We start from the raw sequence: 22,410 nt of genomic DNA on the forward strand, positions 1-22,410 counted from the left end.
CTCCTCCAGGTTTCTCACATCTTTTTTCAAGGCACTCACCATTTGTTTCATGTCTTCTTTTAGAGATTTACGCAGAGTGCTCAGTAGTTCTTGCATCATATTTTTGGTTAACGGAGCATCTGCAGACCCTGGGTCTTCTCCCATAGTTGAACTTTCACGGGAGGAGCGACCAGAAGGTGGTGAGGAGACTCGCTGGGATTCGCTCAAATTGGATGTGTCTTGTGCTGCTCCTCGTGAGAAAAATTCAGTTAGTTTAGTAGGGGACGCTGTTTTGCGAGGTCTGCCCCTGGTCATTTTGGTTTTATTAATGGGATCAAAATATAACAGTATTAAGCGTGTTCTCTGTCTTGGAATATTAGCTTAGCTTCACTGTTCTCTGTGAGTAGAAATGTGCTGTGCCGCTTTTATTGAAGTCTATGCAATAGGAGTCACCTCATCTTGTGGTTAACATAGTGTGTTAAGCACCGGACATAGTCATGTTACTGTATATTAGGAATAGCTTGGTGTTATCTACTTTTCCCAGAAGATCCAGCAGATGGCCGACTTGCGTTAGAAAACACAGGAGAAGAAGAATCTCACAGCAGCAGCGTGGAGGCTATAGTTTGTATCTTAGGTGACTCCACGTAGCTGTCTGCACAGGAATGGAGTCACGGTATAAGAAAATAATGTGGGTTCCAACCCATGTGGGGTTAAAACACCATTACAGTTCTGGCCCGTTTAGCCTTTACTGTGGAATGAGGAGCGGAATGCTGCAAACTTTGCTCTCCGTTTCCAGAGGGGAGGGAATCAGTAAGATGGCCGCCGTCCCTTCTTCCCTCCCAGCTATCTCTCCCACTCACCACCGACTCCGATCACAGGACTCCGGTGCGTGTCTCCGTGGTCCTCCCCGCTGCTGCTGAGCTTCTCAGAGACTGCAGAGCTCACCGAGTGTCGGACCACTCCGGGGAAAGAGCGGGCGGAAGCGGTGATCCAGGAGGCCGCCCGACCAGACGGCCGACTCCGCGGTGTTCCACAACACCTCAAGGGCTCCGGACCCACACCCGACGTCTCCGCTGACTCCCGACTTCAACCCGGTATTGTTCCCGGTAGGTAAGGCAGTAAACAGCCGGGTATGGCCGAGAAAAGACGCTGGTGCCAGCAGGAGCGTGGCTTCACACGTCTGTCTCCTTCGGCCTCCAGACACGCCCCCCCCCGTGTCCCTATTAGTGTTGAGCGAGTATGTTCTGTTCCGAGTATGCTCGGGCCGAGCTCCGAGTATTTACAGCTGCTCGGTGATATGTTTGAATCGCTCCTGTGTGCATGATTTGCGACTGTTTGACAGTTTTAATACATGTGAGGAATGTCTATTTCTTACACATTCCTCACATGTAATAAAACTGTCAAACAGTTGCAAATCATGCACACGGGAGCGATTCAAACATATCACCGAGCAGCTGTAACTACTCGGTGCTCGCTCGAGCATACTCGGAACAGAACATACTCGCTCAACACTAGTCCCTATTACTGCACCTGCTGTGTGGTACAATAACAGCGCTCCTCTTACTGCTCCACATAGTAATGCAACTACTATGCCCCTTACATAGTAATAATGCCTCCTTTGTGCTCTCTAGATGGTAAAACTGATCCCTAGAAACTATTAATACCCTGTGCAAATCCCTAAACACTGTCTGCAAACTGATAATGCCCCCTGTGCACCTTTGAGGGTCACACTACTCTTGAGTTCTGCAATAATGCTTCTTAAGTGCCCACTTAACATTTAATATTGTCCTCCATGTCCCCACATGTACAGTAATAATGGCCTATGAGTCCCCAGCATCGGACATTATGTGAGCAGGCGGTCATGTAACTGCAAGTCTGCAGCTTGTGGTCATATGTCAACTAGACTCTTTTGGCTTCTCTCAATTCTATTGTATTGAGAAAAACCAAACTTATCTAGGCGACACAAGCAAATAACATACATGTGGTCACATGACCGCCTAATCGCATCATTGATTTTGGGAACTCATTATAGCAGGTCATGACTGCAGACTTTTATTCCATGCCCGGATAATCACTTTAAATGGAACCTGCCACTAGGTCTTCTCCATCTAAAGTACAGCCATCACATGTAAGCCCTCTGTTACAGTATACTAGTATGCTTTATATAAGTCCCCAATCCACTCTGCAAGGCACAAAAAACACTTTTTTTTAAACTTACAGATGGAACGGTCTGGTCCATTGGGCGTCTCTAATCTTTATCCGGCACCTCCTGTCTTCTTACGATCTCTGTCCTCCTTCCCTGCTTCGTGTGGATGACGCATCTGACGTCATCCACAGTGTCCTCCATTGTGCTCCAATACAGGTGCACTTCTCTGTCCTGCGGAGCACAGTACTGGAGTTCGCATGCACAGGGAAAGATTAAAGACCACCGATTATCCATAGGTAAAGCTGGCGCATGCACACTACAGTACTTTGCCCTCGCCAGGGCAGAGAGAAGAATGACTGCGAAGGAGTGCGATGGAGGAGACTGTGAATGGCGTAGGATGCGTCATCCACATGAAGCAGGGAAGGTGGATGGCGATTGCAAGAAGAGAGGAGGCACCAGATTAAGACCAGAGACGCCCATCAGACCAGACCACGTCATCTGTGAATATAATAGAAGGTCTTTTTTTGTGACTTGCAGAGGGGATTGGAGACTTGCATATAACATACTGTAGTGCTGCACCAGGGTTGAAATGTGATGGCCCTACTTTATGTGGGGAAACCCTGGTGACAGGTTCCCTTTAGGAACTTTATACAAATAATTAGTCTCTTATTCTGAAATTATTAAAGGGGTTGTCCAGTCTAATACTACAATTCACTCTAGTGACCGCAGAGTTGTGAATCCTCACATCGCGTGTAATGCGTCCTGTGAGGATTCGCTGTTGCCGGAAGCGAGCAGGCACGTGACTACAAGTATATGATATATATACCCCCGGCGACATTCCAGCTTCAGTTTCCAACCTCACTCAATACACGTGCATTGAGCAAGGCTGTGCCCACCCTATCAGTACATGTCCGGTAGTATGTATATGACGCGCCCCCTGGGCCGTGGGGTACCCGGTGCCGGGCCGGTGGATGCTGGGGGAATGCACAGTGGCGGTGACCCGGTCCGTGACCCAGGGCGGTCAATAAAAGGGGTTATATATAGGGGATTTATAGAGTTTTTATAGAGTTCGTGACGCCACCTGTGGAATGCGGCTAAAGGGAGCCGCCGCTGCGGAGCAGTCCTCTGAAGCTGATGTTACTGCAGCAGGGATGGTGTGGCTCTCCACAGGATGAGCTAGCTCCAGGGCAGTGTAGATGTTGTTGTAGGTTGTACTGGGCGTTGAGGTGAAGGGGTTGATGGAGCAGCAAGAAACACAGAAACAAGGAAGTGCAGTCCTCAAGGTCTTTACTCACGGTTATTGCAGTCCAAGTTACAGAGCTCAGTATAACTGCCCACGTCGTGCTGCGTTTACTCAGTGAGGTGCTCAGTCCACCCTCAGATATCTCCGGAGTACTTAGCAGGACCCCCTTCTGTGTCTTCTCTCTGGCTCTCTCCCTGAACCTCATACCAAGTGTCCTAGTCCAGTATCTGCGGGCCTTGGCGGGCGACGTCTGTTGCGCCCCCCTATATAGCTACCATCCTGGTGAGACTGGTATGGAATATTGACTACAGGACCTGAAATACTGCAGCCTCCGGTTTCTAGTTAAGATGTGCAATCTTTAGCTAGTTGAGGGATCCGGTACCCTGTATGCAGCCTGACCTCTCCACCTCCCGGTAGATGCGGGCGTACGGGTGGCCTTCTGCACGGCCCGTACCCCTAGGGTCCCTTCTTCCGTTCCTGGAGCTTCTCCTCTCCCTCTCCTCTCTTCTCTCCTTCTCCTCTCAGACTTGGGCCTCACTGTCCAGGCCCGCCTCTGGAGCAGAGCTCGTACAGAGCCTCTGCTCCTGTCACTACTCCTCCTCTGACTGAACTCTACTCTCCAAGATGGTTTCTCTTTTTATATCTTTCTTCTATGTGCTCCCCTTAACTACGTCCTCCACCCACACCCACTACGTGGTTCCCCTTTACTAGGTCCCCCCCCCCCACTCCAGCCAGGGACCAGGGACTGTGCTCTCCCGTAGGAGCAATTTCGCCCTGCCCTCTGAAGTGTGGTGTAATGAATGCAGGTGTTAGGGTCCTGAGCTGTACTCCTTCGTAACCTGAGAGTGATACACCACACCTCTGGGTGAGATGCAGTACCTCTGTGGCGACCGAACCCTCAGGGGCGCCACATATAGCACATACTTGTAGTGCACGCTTCCGGGAATGGCGAATCCTCACAGCATGCAGTACACGTGATGTGATGATTCACAAGTCATTGAGTGACATCGAGCGACTTGTAGTCTTATATAGTACAATACCTTTCAGCTCATGCCATAGTTACTGTATAGGGGCTTCTAATACTAACAGGCTGGGGATTATAATAAGCCCCCTACCTCCCCATCTCCACCCTCCCCAGTCAGCAAATATGACATGAGATTGCATATAATCTCCTAACACTAAGCAGTATGGTAATAAAGCCCCCAGCACCACCCCCACTACTCCCCTTCAGCTCCCACTCTTCTTTCACATTCTCCCCATTCCTACAATTCAAATACTTGAATTTAATAAACATAATAATAGTAATTCCAGCAGTCCTTACAAGCTTAATAGATAGCAATTTCCCATTCAAAGCTTGGTGGGTGGCAGTGATGGAATAAAAAAAGGTCAGGACCAGAAAGTGTCTTCATGCAACCCACGGTGGTCACTAGGACCCAGAGGAAGTCCAGCGTTTGTGGACCAAGCAGAGTACATGCATGGGGTGGAGCTAAATGCAGCGCTGCCGGCCTGTTGGAACTAGAAAGAAGCTTGTCAGCTCAGCTCAGCTGCAGCATGCACCACACATTGCACAGACTGCGGTCAGCAGCTGTGCAGTGTGCAAAGTCTCACACAGACAAGGGAGCAGGCTTTCTGCCGCCCTGTGTCTGTCATCTCAGAGCGCTGCCTTCTGACTAATGACAGAAGTGGCCCTGAGTCCAAGTGGGCCCCTTCATGTGACTGGGCCCGGGGTGATGCCCCCCCCCCCCAGTAGCTACACTACTGCTTAGATGAATTCCCTGACGGGTATAGTGTCAGAAATGGGGTCACCTTTGGGGGTCGTCTGCTGGTCACACACCTCGGGGGCTTTGCAGTTGGCCCACACAATCTAGGACTGCCAAATTACTGCTCCAAAAGTAAAATAATAAATCTTCCCCTCCGAGCCATGCGCACAAACAGGAGGTTCTGACCTCAGGTTTTGGGACAAATTTCTTTACAAATTGTGGAGTCCATTTTTATCCTTTGTGAAATTGAAAAATTTGGACCTAAAACAACATTTTAGTGGGGAAAAAAATTAATTTTTCATTTTCATGACCCAGCATTATAAAAATTTATGAAGCAATTGTGGGTTCTTAACGTTCCCCACACTCCTACATAAATTACTAGATGTCCGTTTTTTATTAAAACTGGGGACTACTCGGTCCCTGAAAGATCGACCCTTTTCTGTAGGTGATACTTGGGTTCGTTAGAATGATATTCCTTACATCCGGATCTGATCGAAGTATGTCTCTATGTTTTTGTAGTTATCAGATAGACCTGATTTGATTGATTGTCGAACTCCTATGATCCTTACTATTCTTTTATTGTCCCCTCTTTTCCTGGGGTGTAGGAGTGATTGTCTATCCTGATCAAGAGCATTATAAAAAAAAAAACTGAATCCAAAGTTGTTTTGGGTTACCCTCTCTGGATGAATCTACTCCTTAACCCCTTTCTTACGTGAGGCGTAATAATACCTTCCTGTTCCCTGGGCCTTAATGACCAGATACGTATTATTACATCTCAGCGATCACGCTTGCACAGAGGCTGTGTGGACGCGATAGTCGCCGGGTGTCAACTGATTCTGACAATTGACACCCTGCACTCAGTGCCAGGAGTGATGCCACACTGCTCCTGGCACTTTAACCCTCTAAATGCTCCAATCGTAGCATTTAGCGAGCGAGCAGAGGGACAAAATCCGCTCTGCTCTTGGATTGGACACATCGCAACGTCATTGCGGGGTCCCGATCGTTGCCATGGTGACCCGATGTTGTTATGATGATATCCAGGTAACCAAGCACTAGCAAGTTAGTTTGATCATGCGCAGTGCATGATCAAACTATCTTGTGTCTGCAGGGCTGATATCTATAAGGTATAGCAGTGATCCTGCACTGTTATACCTTATTACTGTGATCAGACTGCAGAAAGTGAAAGTCCTATAGTGGAACTAAGTAAAAAAGTAAAACAAAGTTGTAAAAATATTTAAAATAATAAAATATATATATATATATCTATAATATAACTGTAGATAAGTGTCTCTGTCTGAAGCCTTTATAGACTGCGCAAGCGGAACATGCCTGCGCAGTGTAGCTCCAGACAGAAGCACGCATGGAGCCGTTACAGGTAAGAGGAATGTGTATGGCGCCAGAGATCGCGGTATGCGTGGACACTGAACGCATTCCGCAATCTCCGGCGCCATACTTACCTGACCGGGAGGAGCGTTGCCGCGGCCCCTCTCTTCGCGGGACACCGGGGCATGAGTGAGGTGCCGGAATCTGTGCATTCGCATAGCGCTATCCGGCCCATTTTACCGAAGACACATTTGCAGTGTGTCTTAAGCAAAATGGCAGCGCGGTATGGGCACGTGCGTACTCCAGCGTCGCACTCCTCCCCCGGCAGAATAGGACACAGCAGCACTGGAGCACAGGGAAGAAATGTGAGTTTAAGTGTTTATTTTTTTGTATGTGTGCAGCGTAAAAGGGATGAGGGGTGCTAAGCATACCAGGATTGGGTGGATGAGGGGTACCATGCATACCAGGATTGTGGCCTGAGGGGACTATGCATACCAGGATTGGGGGGTGAGGGGACCATGCATACCAGGATTGGGGGGTGAGGGGACCATACATACCAGGATTGGCGGATGCGGGGTGCCATGCATACTAGGATGAGGGGTGCCACACATACCAGGATTGGGGGGTGAGGGGACCATGCATACCAGGATTAGGGAGTGAGGGGTGCCATGCATACCAGGATCGGAATGTGGGGTACCATACATACCAGGATGAGGGATGGAGTGCCATGCATACCAGGATGAGGGGTACCATGCATACCAGAATAGAGATGAGGGAGCCATACATACCAGGATTGGATGAGGGATTGGGTGCCATGCATACCAGGTTTCTGGGATGAGGAGGCCATACATACCAGAATTGGGATGAGGGGTGCCATGTATACCAGGATGAGGGGTACCATACATACCAGAATAGGGATGCGGGGTACCATCCATACCAGGATGAGGGATGGGGTGCCATGCATACCAGGATGAGGGGTACTATACATAGCAGAATAGGAAAGAGGGTATTATACATACCAGGATAAGAGATAGGGTGCCATGCACACCAGGATTGGGGGGTGAGGGTGCCATGCACACCAGGATTGGGGGGTGAGGGTGCCATGCACACCAGGATTGGGGGGTGAGGGTGCCATGCACACCAGGATTGGGGGGTGAGGGTGCCATGCACACCAGGATTGGGGGGTGAGGGTGCCATGCACACCAGGATTGGGGGGTGAGGGTGCCATGCATACCAGGATTGGGGGGTGAGGGTGCCATGCATACCAGGATTGGGGGGTGAGGGGTGTAATGTATACCAGATTTTGAATGAGGGGTGCCATGCATACCAGGATTGGGGATGAGGGGTGCCATGCATACCAGGATTGGGGATGAGGGGTGCCATGCATACCAGGATTGGGGATGAGGGGTGCCATGCATACCAGGATTGGGGATGAGGGGTGCCTTGCATTCCAGGATTGGGATGTGGGGGGGCCATGCATACCAGGATAGGGATGAGGGTTACCTTGCATACCAGGATAGGGATGAGGGGTACCATGCTTAACAGGATGGGGAATGGGGTGCCATTCATACCAGGATAGGGATGAGGGGTAGCATACATACCAGGATAGGGATGGGGTATCATGCATACCAGGATAGGGATGAGGAGTGCCATGCATACCAGATTTGGGTATGAGGGAGCCATGCATACCAGGATTGGGGGTGCCATGCATACCAGGATTGGGGGTGAGGGGTGCAATGCATACAAGGATTGGGGGATGAGGGTGCCATGCATACCAGGATTGGGGGATGAGGGTGCCATGCATACCAGGATTGGGGGATGAGGGTGCCATGCATACCAGGATTGGGGGATGAGGGTGCCATGCATTCCATGATTGGGGGATGAGGGTGCCATGCATTCCATGATTGGGGGATGAGGGTGCCATGCATTCCATGATTGGGGGATGAGGGTGCCATGCATACCATGATTGGGGGATGAGGGTGCCATGTATACCAGGATTGGGGGATGAGGAGGCCATGCATACCAGCATTGGGGGATGAGGAGGCCATGCATACCAGCATTGGGGGATGAGGAGGCCATGCATACCAGCATTGGGGGATGAGGAGGCCATGCATACCAGGATTGGAGGATGAGCGGTGCCATAAATACCATAATAGGGATGAGGGGTGCCACGCATACCAGGATGAGGGATTGGGTACCATACATACCAGGATTGGGGGATGAGGGGTGCCATACATACCTGGATTGGGATGAGGGGTGTAATGTATACCATATTTTGAATGAGGGGTGCCATGCATACCAGGATTGGGGATGAGGGGTGCCATGCATACCAGGATTGTCGATGAGGGGTGCCATGCATACCAGGATTGGGGATGAGGGGTGTCATGCATACCAGGATTGGGGATGAGGGGTGCCATGCATACCAGGATTGGGGATGAGGGGGGGCATGCATACCAGGATTGGGGATGAGGGGTCCCATGCATACCAGGATTGGGGATGAGGGGTGCCATGCATACTAGGATTGGGGATGAGGGGTGCCATGCATACTAGGATTGGGGATGAGGGGTGCCATGCATACCAGGATTGGGATGTGGGGGGCCATGCATACCAGGATAGGGATGAGGGGTACCTTGCATAACAGGATGAGGGATGGGGTGCCATGCATACCAGGATAGGGATGAGGGGTACCATGCATACCAGGATAGGGATGGGGTACCATGCATACCAGGATAAGGATGAGGAATGCCATGCATACCAGGATTGGGTATGAGGGAGCCATGCATACCAGGATTGGGGGTGCCATGCATACCAGGATTGGGGGTGAGGGGTGCAATGCATGCAAGGATTGGGGATGAGGGGTGCCATGCATTCCAGGATGGGGATGAGGGGTGCCATGCATTCCAGGATGGGGATGAAGGGTGCCATGCATTCCAGGATGGGGATGAGGGGTGCCATGCATTCCAGGATGGGGATGAGGGGTGCCATGCATTCCAGGATAGGGATGAGGTGTGCCATGCATACCAAGATGGGGATGAGGGGTGCCCTGCATACCAGGATAGGGATCAGGGGTGCCATGCATACCAGGATAGGATGGAGGGGACAGGAGAGGGGCAGCACATACCAGCATGGGAGACCATATACTAATAAAAATGCTTAGAACGGGTTCAATAGCTAGTGTATATATATATTGTACCCATAAATAAATATTATTATGAAAAAAACAAAAGCAAACGATAAAAGTACACATATTTAGTATCAACGCTTCCGGAATGACCTGACCTATAAAATTGTCCCACTAGTTAACCCCTTTAGTGAACACGGTAAAAAAAAAAAAAAGCAAAAACGGTTCTTTATCATCATACCGCTGAACAAAAAGTGGATTAAAACATGATTAAAAAGACAAATGTAAATAATAATGGTACCGCTGAAAACGTCATCTTGTCTCGCAAAAAACAAGCTGCCATACAGCTCCATCAGCCGAAAAATAAAAATGTTATAGTTCTCAGAATAAAGCGATACAAAAAAATATTTTTTAATAAAATAGTTTTGTGTAAAAGCGCCAGAATATATATATATTTTTTTTATATAGTATCACTGTAAACGTACTGACCCGAAAAATAAAGCTGCCTTATCAATCTTATCACACATGGAATGGCTTAAAAAAACATTCCTGAATGGTTGTTTTTTGTTTATTCTGCCTCCCAAAAATCGAAATAGAAAGCGATCAAAAAACGTCATGTTCCCGAAAATGGTACCAATAAAAACGTCAACTTGTCCAGCAAAAAACAAGCCCTTACATGACTCTGTCGGCCAAAATATGGAAAAATTATAGCTCACAAAATATGGCGATGGAAAAACTAGTCTTTGCAACAACAAAAAAAGCTTTTTTTAGTGTGTGACAGCTGCCAAACATAAAAACCCAATATATAAATCCGGTATCGCTGTATTCACACAGACCATAAGAGTAAAGTTGTCTAATCACTTATACCACATGACGAAAGGCCTAAAAATTAAATAAAACCTATTCCTCACCTGCTGCTGATTTGTTCATTCTGCCTCCCAAAGATCGCAGTATGGCTTGGCTCACACTTATCCTGCACTCTGTGCTGAGCGCTTACACTGGGGTCTCCGTATAAACCTCTGAAATATGTGATTCAGATGGAGCCCCCGGTGGAAGATTTCCTGTAATGAGACAGATGGAGGCACCATGGACACCTTGTGGCCTGTGATCCCACGGTGTCCGTTTTTTTTTTTAGGCGTGCATAAAAGTGCCGTTGGTCACAATTTTGTAAACCTCTGAAAAAAAGAACACCGCTAACCAGGGGTCAGACGGGGTCCAGATTAACTCTGCTGTCTCATTATAGTGAATGGATCCCTCGGGGGCTTCATCTGAATTACGTCACTCGGAGATTTAAATGGAAACCCCTATATCAGTGCTTAGCTTAGAGCACAGGATAAATGGGAACATTTTACATAACATTCTGGATCTCAATAAAAGCTTCTACTCAAGCTTCTACTCAATCCAATCCCCGATGTAATTGCTCAAAATAGAGCGCTGGATAAATGTGATCCCAAACGTTATGTAAAATGTAGAGATGAGCGTTGTTCGACTCGAACTGTTCGCCAATCTCAAATTCGAGCTGTTTTGGGCGGTGTTCGAGCCGTTCGGCGAACACGAACGATTTGAAAAAAATTCGTCTGTTCGAGGTTATGTTCGATAACTGTTCGTGCACCAAAATCATAACTGGATTTTTTCTCAGTAATGCTGAAAATTAATGTTAATACGCAGTTTGAGTGTACAGCGGGGCGGGGGGAGGGGCAGGGGATGGATCTCTGCAGGAATAATGAAGATCTCCATTTTTTTTTCTCTTTCCCGCATTTACAGTGGGGAGGTGCAATCTGTCAGCCTATCAGCAGCGCACACATGGAGCGAAGTGCTTTTTTTCACACAAGCAAGGGCATGTGTCATTGGCAGTGTATGTCACATGTCCTTGCCCTATAAGACCCAGCCATTTTCCACGTCGCCACCATTTTCTCACTGCTGCAGCTGTGTGTTAGACGGCACCGCTGTTGCTGTGTGCGCTATACCTTGTTAATTTCAAGCCAATTTTCGCACAAATCTACAGATAGCTTGGGAGTAGGGAATAGTTGTGATTGCAGTCCTTTTAAGGACTAGGTTACAGCATTTCCTACGACTTTTATCAGGCAGGTCTGTGCTCTTAAATAGATAGATTGTGGGAGTAAAGACTAATTGTAATTGGAGTCCTTTTCAGGACTAGGTTACATCAGTTCCTATCAGTTTTTGCCAGGCAGGTCTGTGCCAGTGCTGTGCAAGTTTTTTTCACAGCATTTGGCTAAATCTAGCAAAGCTAATCCTTTTTGGCCTATTGCAGAGTGTGTTAGTCAGTGGAGTAGCCTATCTGTGTTGCAAGCTACACCACCTGTGTATAGAATACAAATTTTTTTACTGCACCTAGTGAAGTAAAACCTTTTGGGCATAGCATCATTCTATTAGTCCTTCTATACTGACCTCCATCAGGTTGCAAATTGAATCTAATTTTTTTCTGCATCTAGCTCTGAAAAAATATTTGGGCTTCTAGCAGTGTGTGGGACTTGGTCTATTAGTCCATCTATACTAACGTCCACCAGGTTGCAAATGAAAAATAATTTTTATCTGCATCTAGCTCTGAAAAAATATTTGGGCTTCTAGCAGTGTGTGGGACTTGGTCTATTAGTCCATCTATACTGACCTCCATCAGGTTGCAAATTGAATATAATTTTTTTCTGCATCTAGCTCTGAAAAAATATTTGGGCTTCTAGCAGTGTGTGAGACTTGTTCTATTAGTCCATCTATACTGACCTCCATCAGGTTGCAAATTGAATATAATTTTTTTCTGCATCTAGCTCTGAAAAAATATTTGAGCTTCTAGCAGTGTGTGGGACTTGGTCTATTAGTCCATCTATACTGACCTCCATCAGGTTGCAAATTGAATATAATTTTTTTCTGCATCTAGCTCTGAAAAAATATTTGGGCTTCTAGCAGTGTGTGGGACTTGTTCTATTAGTCCATCTATACTGACCTCCATCAGGTTGCAAATTCAATATAATTTTTTTCTGCATCTAACCCAGCCAATAGTTTTGGCCTAATACCACAGTTTGGCCACTCAGCTCTTCTCGTTTCCCATCCATTGTTTTTTTGTGCAAACAACTCCAGAGTTGTGAATTAGTTAACCACCAAAATGAGTGGAAAAGGCCTGCTGCTGGTGGAAAGGGGAATAGGCGTATTGGGAAGGGGAAAAAAGTTTGTGTCCGTGGGGTAGGTGTTAAAGCAACAGTAACATGTGCAGAAGAAAGACCATCTTCCAGCCAAACTAAAATGTCTACTTCTTTTAGCGGACAATGTGATAAGATCCCTTTCTTACGGCCACGCCAATCGCTACAAATTCCAGATGAGGCACAAAAACAGCAGGTGCTTCAACGGATATCAAGTGCTCCTTTAAGTGGGCTCTCCTCCACCTCAACTTCAACATCACAAATACTCCAGTCCTCAGAGGTGTCACCCCAATCGCACTTGCTTCCTCACAGATCCCAAATCTCCAGCTGCCCGTCTGAGTATGAGGTAGAACAGATGGTTGAGTCTGCAGAGCTGTTTACTCATACTATAGCCTGGGAATCAGAGGTCGGCTCCAGAGCTTCTGTGAATCCTGACAAGGAAATGATCTGCACTGATGCCCAGAATCTTTATGAGTCGGATCCAGGACCAGACGCAGAAGGTTCTGACCATAATGTAGACCCTCATTCCCAAACTGTAACTCCTGTTGGTGGAGACAATGAGGAAGACGATGATGAGACTCAAATACCTGATTGGAGCGACAACTTTAGTTTTTTGTCAGGGCAGGAACAGGTTGGCTCTGAGGACGACGGGTGTGATAATACACAGGGTGATGATGATGAGGTTGGAGATCCCACTTACTGTCAACCCACAGTCAGCCAAGAGATGAGGTCAGCAGAGGAGGTGGAGGAGAATGCTAGTGACGATGAGGTCAGGTTGTGCCTTCTTGGACAGAGACGTAGTACTGGAAGCACGTCAACAACTGCATCCTCAAACACAACTCTGCCTCTCACCACAAGTCGTGGTGGCTCTTCAGGTCGCATGGGTGCTAAGCCTTGCATAGCCTGGGTATTTTTTCAGATCGATAAAGATGACCCAACTCGTGTTATCTGTAACATTTGTCAGCAAAAGCTAAGTAGAGGTAAAAAAATACATAGTTTGAGTACTTCAAGCATGAACCGGCACATGGACATGAAGCATGAGCTGCAGTGGGACGCTCACTGTGCTGCAATGCAGCCTAGCCGGCCGGGCCAACCACCGTCTGCCACATCTTGTGCATCCATGGCCTCTTCATCCTCTGTGACTGGGGGGACAGCAGTCACACCTGTTTTCGGACGCAGACCTGCCACCTCTTTACCCGCAACAGCCAGGTCATCATTTTCTTTGGAGGTGGTAACACCAGCTGGTGTTGAGCGCTGTCCCTGTCCGACATCGATAGCACCACCTTTGGATCAAGGCAACCTAACATGTCCGCCTGCATCTTCCTCACAGACCGGCAGTTTGCCGGGGACACCCTTATCAACCCCTTCTAAGCACAACAGCCAGCCCTCTGTCCCTCAGATGTGGACAAGTAAAAGACCATTTCCTCCTAGCCATGAGAAAGCTAAGAGGTTGAATTTCACCATCTGCAAGCTCTTGGCTACAGAAATGCTGCCTTTCCGCCTGGTGGACACAGAGGATTTTCGAGACCTCATGTCCGTCGCAGTGCCCCAGTACCAGATGCCCAGTCGGCACTACTTCTCAAAGAAAGGTGTGCCTGCGCTCCACCAGCATGTCGCACACAACATCACCGCTTCTTTGAGAAACTCTGTGTATGACAGGGTGCATTTCACCACAGACACTTGGACGAGTAGGCATGGACAGGGGCGTTACATGTCGCTGACTGGGCACTGGGTAACTATGGTGACAGAAGGACAAGGGGCTGCTGTCCAAGTCTTGCCGTCCCCGCGAGTTGTGCGTCAATCCTCTTTATCTCAAAGTTCCTCCACTGCTTCTGCCTCCTCAACCTCCTCTCGGTCCTCCACCTGCACCCAAAGCCTGTCTGGTCATGCCACAAGCTTTCTAACTATGCAGAAGGGATCCTGCACACCTCCTTACTATGCTGGCAGTAGGGCTCAACGTCATCAGTCGGTTTTTACTTTGAAATGTCTGGGAAATGTGAGTCACACAGCTGAGGAGTTGTGGTCAGCTCTGGAGAACCAATTTCATGAATGGTTGTCTCCACTGGACCTGAAACCAGGGAAGGCCGTGTGCGACAATGCTGCAAACCTGGGTGCGGCCCTTCGCCGGGGCATTGTCACACACGTGCCTTGTATGGCTCACGTGTTGAACCTGGTTGTCCAGCAATTTTTAGCCCACTATCCCAGACTAGATGGCCTTCTGCAGAGGGCACGGTCGCTGTGTGCTCACTTCCGCCGTTCGCATCCCGCAGCTCAGCGACTTAAATCTCTACAGAAGTCGTTGGGCCTGCCACTTCACCTGCTAAAATGCGATGTGCCTACCCGGTGGAATTCAACTCTGCACATGTTGCAGCGACTGTGGCAGCACCGACAAGCCCTGGTGCAATACGTTCTGATGTATAGCCTGGGCCAACGAGATCCAGAGGTGGGGCAAATCACGCTGGAGGAGTGGTCTCAGATCAGGGACCTATGCACCCTTCTGCACAGTTTTGAAATGGCGACAAAGATGTTTAGTGCTGACGATGCCATTATCAGCATGACAATTCCGGTGATTTACATGCTTGAGCACATGTTAAACAGAATTCGGAGTCAGGTGGTGGCACAAGAGGAGGTGGAGGAAGTAGAGGAGGAGGAGTTGTATGCGGAAGGGCTAACATCTGCAAGGTCCAGACGGTCGGCAGCACCAAGGCGGCAGGCATGTGAGGGTGGGGGAGATGGTTTTACCAGGGTGCATGGTAGCAGCCAAACTAGTGAGGAAGGTGCAGGAGCCCAGGAAGAAGTGGAGGACGAACTGATGGAAGACTCATCAGATGAGGGAGACCTTGATCACATTTCTGTTGTGCGAGGTTGGGGGGAGAGGACAGAGGAAGGAAGCATGATTGTTACCTCGCCACCAACACAACAGGGACTTGGTGCTCCTGGATGCGCAAGACACATGAGTGCCTTCTTGCTGCACTACCTGCAACATGACCCTCGAATTGGGAGAATTAGAAATAATCCTGACTACTGGGTTGCCACACTGTTAGATCCCCGGTACAAAAGTAAATTTGCCGAAATTATTCCTGCCATAGAAAGGGATGCACGCATGCAGGAGTATCAGCAGAGACTGTTGCAGAATCTTACATCTGCTTTTCCACAAAACACCAGTGGTGCACGTAGTGAATCTCACAGTTCCAACTTGCCAACCGTGGGACCATCGAGTGTTCAGCACTCAAACCGTAACAGAAACACAGTATCTGCTGGTAACATCAATTTTGCGGAATCATTTCACCACTTTTTTAGCCCATCCTTTGCAAGGCCTCAGGAGACAAGAAGTCTGACACATAGTCAACACCTAGAGACGATGGTACAGGAGTATCTCCAAGTAAACATTGAAGCCATGACTGTGTCACTGGACCCTTGCTCTTTTTGGGCTTCCAATCTGGATTAATGGCCGGAGCTCGCCACTTAAGCCTTGGAGATCTTGTCATGCCCCGCAGCCAGCGTTCTGTCTGAACGTGTGTTCAGCGCTGCTGGTGGTGTGCTGACAGATAAGCGCACGCGGCTCTCCACTGATAATGTAGACAGACTCACGTTCATAAAGATTAACAAATCATGGATCCGAAACGACTTTTCTACCCCTGTGTCATCCTGGGGAGAGTAAAAGCTTGATGATTGGTTAAAATCACCTCACCAACCGTTTTAAGCTTTCAAATTACTAATCATGTTTATCTGTATCTTGGCTGGAAAATAATTTGGGCTTTGTAGCAGTGTGCAGTACTGATTCTATTAGGCCATCTATACTAAGCTCCACCAGATTTAAAATTAATAATAATTTTTAGCTGCATCTAGCCCGGAAAATAATTTTGGGGCTCCGAGATGCGCAAGACACATAAGTGCCTTCTTGCTGCACTACCTGTAACATGACCCTCAGATTGTCAGAATTCGAAGTAATCCTGACTACTGGGTTGCCACACTCTTAGATCCCCCACACTCTTCGATCAACCTTTTCATTTTAATAAAGACCAAAAAATGGTCATTTTTGAAATTATAAGCATTAGCAGGTTATTAGAAACTGAAATCAAACCATTTTCAACTCAAAACTTTATTCTAGGTGATGTTATATTTGCACATAGGACCCCTTGTTCGAAAGGAGCTTCTGAACTCTCTCGTCCATTGAATTTGTCAGATTTTGGATAGTTTCTGCTTCAATTGTTTTGCATGAGGACAGAATACCCTCCCAGAGCTGTTGCTTAGATGTGAACTGCCTCCCGCCATCATAGACACTCCTTTTGATGATGCTCCAGAGGTTCTGAATGGGGTAGAGGTCAGGGGAGCATGGGGGTCACACCATAAGTTTGTCCCCTTTTATGCCCATATCAGCCAGAGATGCAGATGTGTTATGTGCAGCATGAGACGGTGCATTATCATGCATGAAAATGATCTTGCTGCGGAATACACGGTTCTTCTTCTTGAACCATGGAAGGAAGCGCTGTTTGAGAAACTCCACATACATTATGGAGTTCATCTTTACCCCTTCAGGTATCCTAAAGGGGCCGACAATCTCTCTCCCCATGATTCCAGCCCAAAACATTACTCCACCTCCTCCTTGTTGGCGCTGTAGCCGTGTTTGCATGGGGTGTCCATCAACCAGCCATCCTCCACTCCACTCCATCTGGACCATCGAGCATTGCACGGCACTCATCCGTGAACAAAACAGTTTAGAAGTCAGTCTTCATGTATTGTTTGGCCCACTGGAGCCGTTTCTGCTTGTGTGCAGTGGATAGAGGAGGTCGACAGGATGGTGTACGCACAGCTGCAAACCTCTGAATGACCCTGCATCTTGTTGTTCGGGTGACGTTGGAGGCACCAGCAGCTTCAAAAACTTGTCTGCTGCTATGACAAGGCTTTTTTGCCGCTGCTCTTTTAACCTGACGTAATTGCCTGTAGGAAAGAGTCCTCAATTTGCCCTTATCAGCACGCACACGTGTGTACTGTGAATCAGCTACATACTTCTTGATTGTGCGATGATCAGGATGAAGTGTCTTGGCAATGTTGATTGTAGTCATGCCTTGACCTAAACACTCCACAATTTGTTGCTTCTCAGCAGCCAACACATCCTTTTTCTTTCCCATTTTGGCAGAAAATGTAGGCTGCTTAATAATGTGGGACTGCCTTCTTAAGTAGTCTTGCCTTTCATTGGACACACTTGCCAAACTAATTAGCACAGGTGTCTGCAATTGCTTACAGTGATATAAAGAGCCCTGACACACATCACCATCAATGAGTTTAACTGACAAACAAACAAATTCTTCCCTTATCACTCCTAAACACTTTTTGCATAATAATTTGGAACACAGTGTACATGTGCTTTTCCACAAAATACCAGTGGTTCACGTAGTGAATCTTACAGTTCTACCTTGCCAACCGTGGTCTGTATGGAGTTGTTCAATAAAGGGCCCAAAATTAAGATAACATAGACGGGAGAGGTCTCTATGAATAGGAATTCCTAAGTATTTGATACCCTGTGAGGGCCAGGCAAAGGGAAAGTTGGACTGGATGGAATCCTGTATGGATTTGGGGAGGGAGACATCGAGGGCCTCAGACTTCGCTGCATTGATTTTAAAATTTGACCATGTAACAAAGTGATCTATTTCATCCATAGCAACAGGGATGGATATATGTGATTGAGTGATATATACTAGGACATCATCAGCAAATAGAGAGCACTTGTACTCGGTGCCTCCCACCTCAATCCACCTAATATTGGGGTTATGGCGAATTGATGAGAGCAGGTGCTCCGTCACTAGGATGTATAAGAGAGGGGACAGAGGACATCCCTGCCTTGTCCCATTGGTGATTATGAAAGGTGATGAAAATGTTCTGACGCGCCCCCTGGGCCTTGGGACACCCGGAGCCGGACCTTTTTTGGTGGATGCTGGTGGTTGTAGTCTCCTTGGTGGCGACCCGGTTCCGTGGCTCAGGGCGGTCAAGCCAGTGGCGGAACTATTTATGTGGTTTTGATGTTTAAATGTCTGACTACCCCACCCGTGAATTGCGGTCAGACTGATCCGCCGCTGCAGGGCAGACCGCTGAGGCTGGTGTTGTGGGTGCAGCAGAGTGTAGCATAACTCCCCGCGGGAGGAGTATTGCCTCAGGGCAGTGTATGCGGATGATGGGAGTGATGGTGCAGGGCAGCAGCAGTAATGACACGGAGTCAGTGATGCAGTCCAGGGCCTTTACTCACAGTTCTTATTATCCAGACCACTTCTGCAGGTAACGGCTGCCCACGTCGTACTGTTCTCACCAGGTGAGGGGCTCAGACAACTCCCAGATATCTTTGGAGCACTTCACAGGACCCCCTTTGTGTGTCCTTTGTCTGGCCTTTCTTACCAACCCTTCTGTCCGGCTGCCTCGGGCCTCCTCTTGGTAAACTTGGCGCCAGTTTCCCTGACCCTATGTGGTGCCTTCCTAGCGGGTGTAGCGAGGGGCTGCGCCACATAAAATGTCATAGCCTCCGGTTTCTAGCTGAGGGTCGTATCCCGCCTCCACTAGTTTCGGGGACTGGTCTCCCCCTTTGGCCTGACCCCTCCACGCAGGTGGATTCGGGCGTGCGGTGGTGACTCGCCCGTCCGCACCCCTGGGATCCCTTCATTCCTCGTTCCTGGAGCTTTCTCCTCTCCTCTTCCTTCCTTCTCCCTCTTCCAGGCCTGGGCCTCTGTTACTAGGCCCGCCTCCGGAGCAGATCTCATGCAGAGCCCCTGCTCCCTGTCACTTCTGCTCATACTTCTCTGCACTGAACTAAGATGGTGCCCACCTTTTATACTCCCTTCTCAATGCACCCAGGAACTGCTTCCTCCCTGCTCCTGCACTACAGGGTTCCCCTTCCTCAGTGTTCCCTCCCCCCACTCCAGCCAGGGACAGGGACTGTCGTGCCCATCTCAGGGGCATATTGGTCGCCCTGCCCCACGGCAATGTGGTGTAATGCATGCAGGTGTCGGGTCCTGATCCACACTCCACCATCCTTACCTGAGAGAGAGATATCACACCTCTGGGTGAGGTGCAATACCTCTGTAGCAACCGAGCCCTCAGGGTGCCACAGTTCCATGTATCTTCAGCCTAGGTGACTTATTGTGATACAGGGCCGTGATTTTCGCTATAAAAGGGTCCCCTAGACCCCTACCCCAAGCTTTTTAAGAGAATAATATATGGCGTGCCAGGAGACTCTATGGAATGCTTTCTCAGCATCCAACGAGAGTATCTAATTACAAATTTTTAACTGCATCTAGCCCAGGAAATACTTTGTACCTAGTAGCAGTGTCTGCTGGTCAGCGGATTATCCCGGCTGTTAAGCAAGCTACACCACCTGTAGTTTGGACACTTAATTTTTTCAAAGGAAATGCTTCGGGACCACGGAATACTCAGTGAAGAGCATCAGGAGGCACCCCAAGGCATAGGGGCTGGGACTGGCGGTAGGACGCCTTGCGGTGGACAGCCGAGCTCGATCCTTATAAAAGCTTTTTAACTGCAGCAGCTTTAGTGGACGCTACTGGAGCTGGAATTACGCGGCTGCTGGCATGAGACTTGCCCTCCAATAGATCCTTGTAAAAGGATTTAAAGTGTATTCATTCAAATTAGAGAGACAATTTAAATTAAAAAGCTTAGAGCTGCCTCCACCACAGGGGGGCTCGCTCGACCTACCAGCGGACAGGCACCAGTATTGGGAGAGGAGGGCTGGCCGTCAGGGTCCACCGCGGCTCTGGCACAAACCCGGCGACACGGAGGTGGCACGGGCAGGAACGGACTGGCCGTGTCGGCTTCTCACTTTTTGGATTTTAGAAGGGCATGACATGCCTATATCTGTGTCTCCCCCTCCTTTACTCCTCCACCTCTTTTCTTTTCGCATGACTATATGTACTTGTCACTTTTCCATGTGTTATTTATGTCTTCTGAGCAGTTTGTCAGCTTTTGGACACCTTTGAAGGTGTTTTCTATGTGTTTCTATGTGTTTTTGTTTGCCTGCTGTTGGTTTTAACGGTGTTCGAAGGTGTTCGACGAACAGTTTGACGAACAGTTCGGCGAACACACGGGTGTTTGACGAACCGAACCGAACTCGAACACTAAGGGGGTGGCTCAACACTAGTAAAATGTTACTGTTATGCACACGCCCGGGCTGAGCGGCGTGTGCGTGTGATTGTAGTGATTCCACTGGACCGTGCCGGAGAGTGAATGCCTGGAGGGGCTTAACTAGGTATTCACCCGATCCGACCAGGGTCGCACGACGGCATACGACGCCAGTGCACCAAGGAGGAACCGAGCAGAGGGACCAGGTGCTACTCCAGGACAGACCCCGGACACGGCTGTTGACCCACACAGGGGAATACAGGAACAGACTGGTAGGCTGGCACACAGACTGGTGGGTATAGGCAGGCACGACTGGTATGCAGGCAGGCGGGTATGCAGGCAGGCGGGTACAGGCAAGCACAGCTAGAGTGGAGACAGGGAGGCACTAGCAGGTAGGGACACTGGCGGGATAGGACCCAGTACACACTGGGACTCAGGAACAGAACCACAGATGTGGCGGACAAACACAGCAGAGTGAGGCCGCCCAGAGAGGTGAGCGAGAACAGGGCAGGACAAGGCCGCCTGGAGCGGTGAGCAAGAGTAGAGCAGGACAAGGCCGCCAGGAGCGGTGAACAAAGGATCAGAGCTGAGCGAGACTGCTAGAGCAGTGAGCAAGAGTAAAGCAGGACGAGGCCGTCTGGAGCGGTGAGCAAGAGTGGAGCGAGACTGCCGGAGCAGCGAGCAAAAGGGTCAGAGCGGAGCAAGGCTGCCGGAGCAGCGAGCAAAGGAGTCAGAGCAGGCTAGAACCGCCGGAGCGGTAAGCAAAGGAGTCAGAGCAGTCTAGAACCGCCGGAGCGGTGAGCAAAGGAGTCAGAGCAGGCTAGAACCGCCGGAGCGGTGAGCAAAGGAGTCAGAGCAGGCTAGAACCGCCGGAGCGGTGAGCAAAGGAGTCAGAGCAGGCAAGGCTGAGTAGGGGGGACAGGGCTCTGTTCACACGGAACAGACAGGAAGGGAAAGGCAGAGCCAGATACCCACAGGGTACTTGCAGTGAAGTAGCGAGTGGACCACAAACTCACAAACGGGAGTACAGAGACTACAGGCAGGAGTTAGGTACGAGTTCAGACTCTGCAGAAAAAGGAAAGGAACAGACATAGAGAAAAGACAGATGAAAGATAGGAGAGAGTACAGACTGGAACTGAGTGTACGGACGAGACCGACACAGGAGCGGGACACAGGAGCGGGTCTGGGAATACGGCCCCCAGAGAGGCGGGACGAACAGGCAAGGAGCGTGTTCAGACAGGACAGACAAGATACAGGAGCAGGTCTGGGTAATCGGCCCCCAGAGAGGCGGGACGAACAGGCAAGGAGCGTGTTCAGACAGGACAGACAAGATACAGGAACGGATCTAGGTAATCGGCCCCTAGAAGGCGGAGGAACAGGCTAGGAGCGTGTTCAGACAGGACTGGAAATACAGCCTCCAGGAAAGGCAGCAGGCAAGAGTACACAGACAGGACTCAGTTCAGACACGGGAACTGATACCGCAAGGCAGGAGACAAAGACAGGACTCAGCTCAGACACGGGAACTGATACCGCAAGGCAGGAGACAAAGAACGGGACCTGGCACC

Source organism: Phyllobates terribilis, unplaced genomic scaffold (assembly GCF_046119375.1).
Source record: "Phyllobates terribilis strain yellow unplaced genomic scaffold, ASM4611937v1 Scaffold_5__5_contigs__length_657084704, whole genome shotgun sequence".
Lineage (NCBI taxonomy): Eukaryota > Metazoa > Chordata > Amphibia > Anura > Dendrobatidae > Phyllobates > Phyllobates terribilis.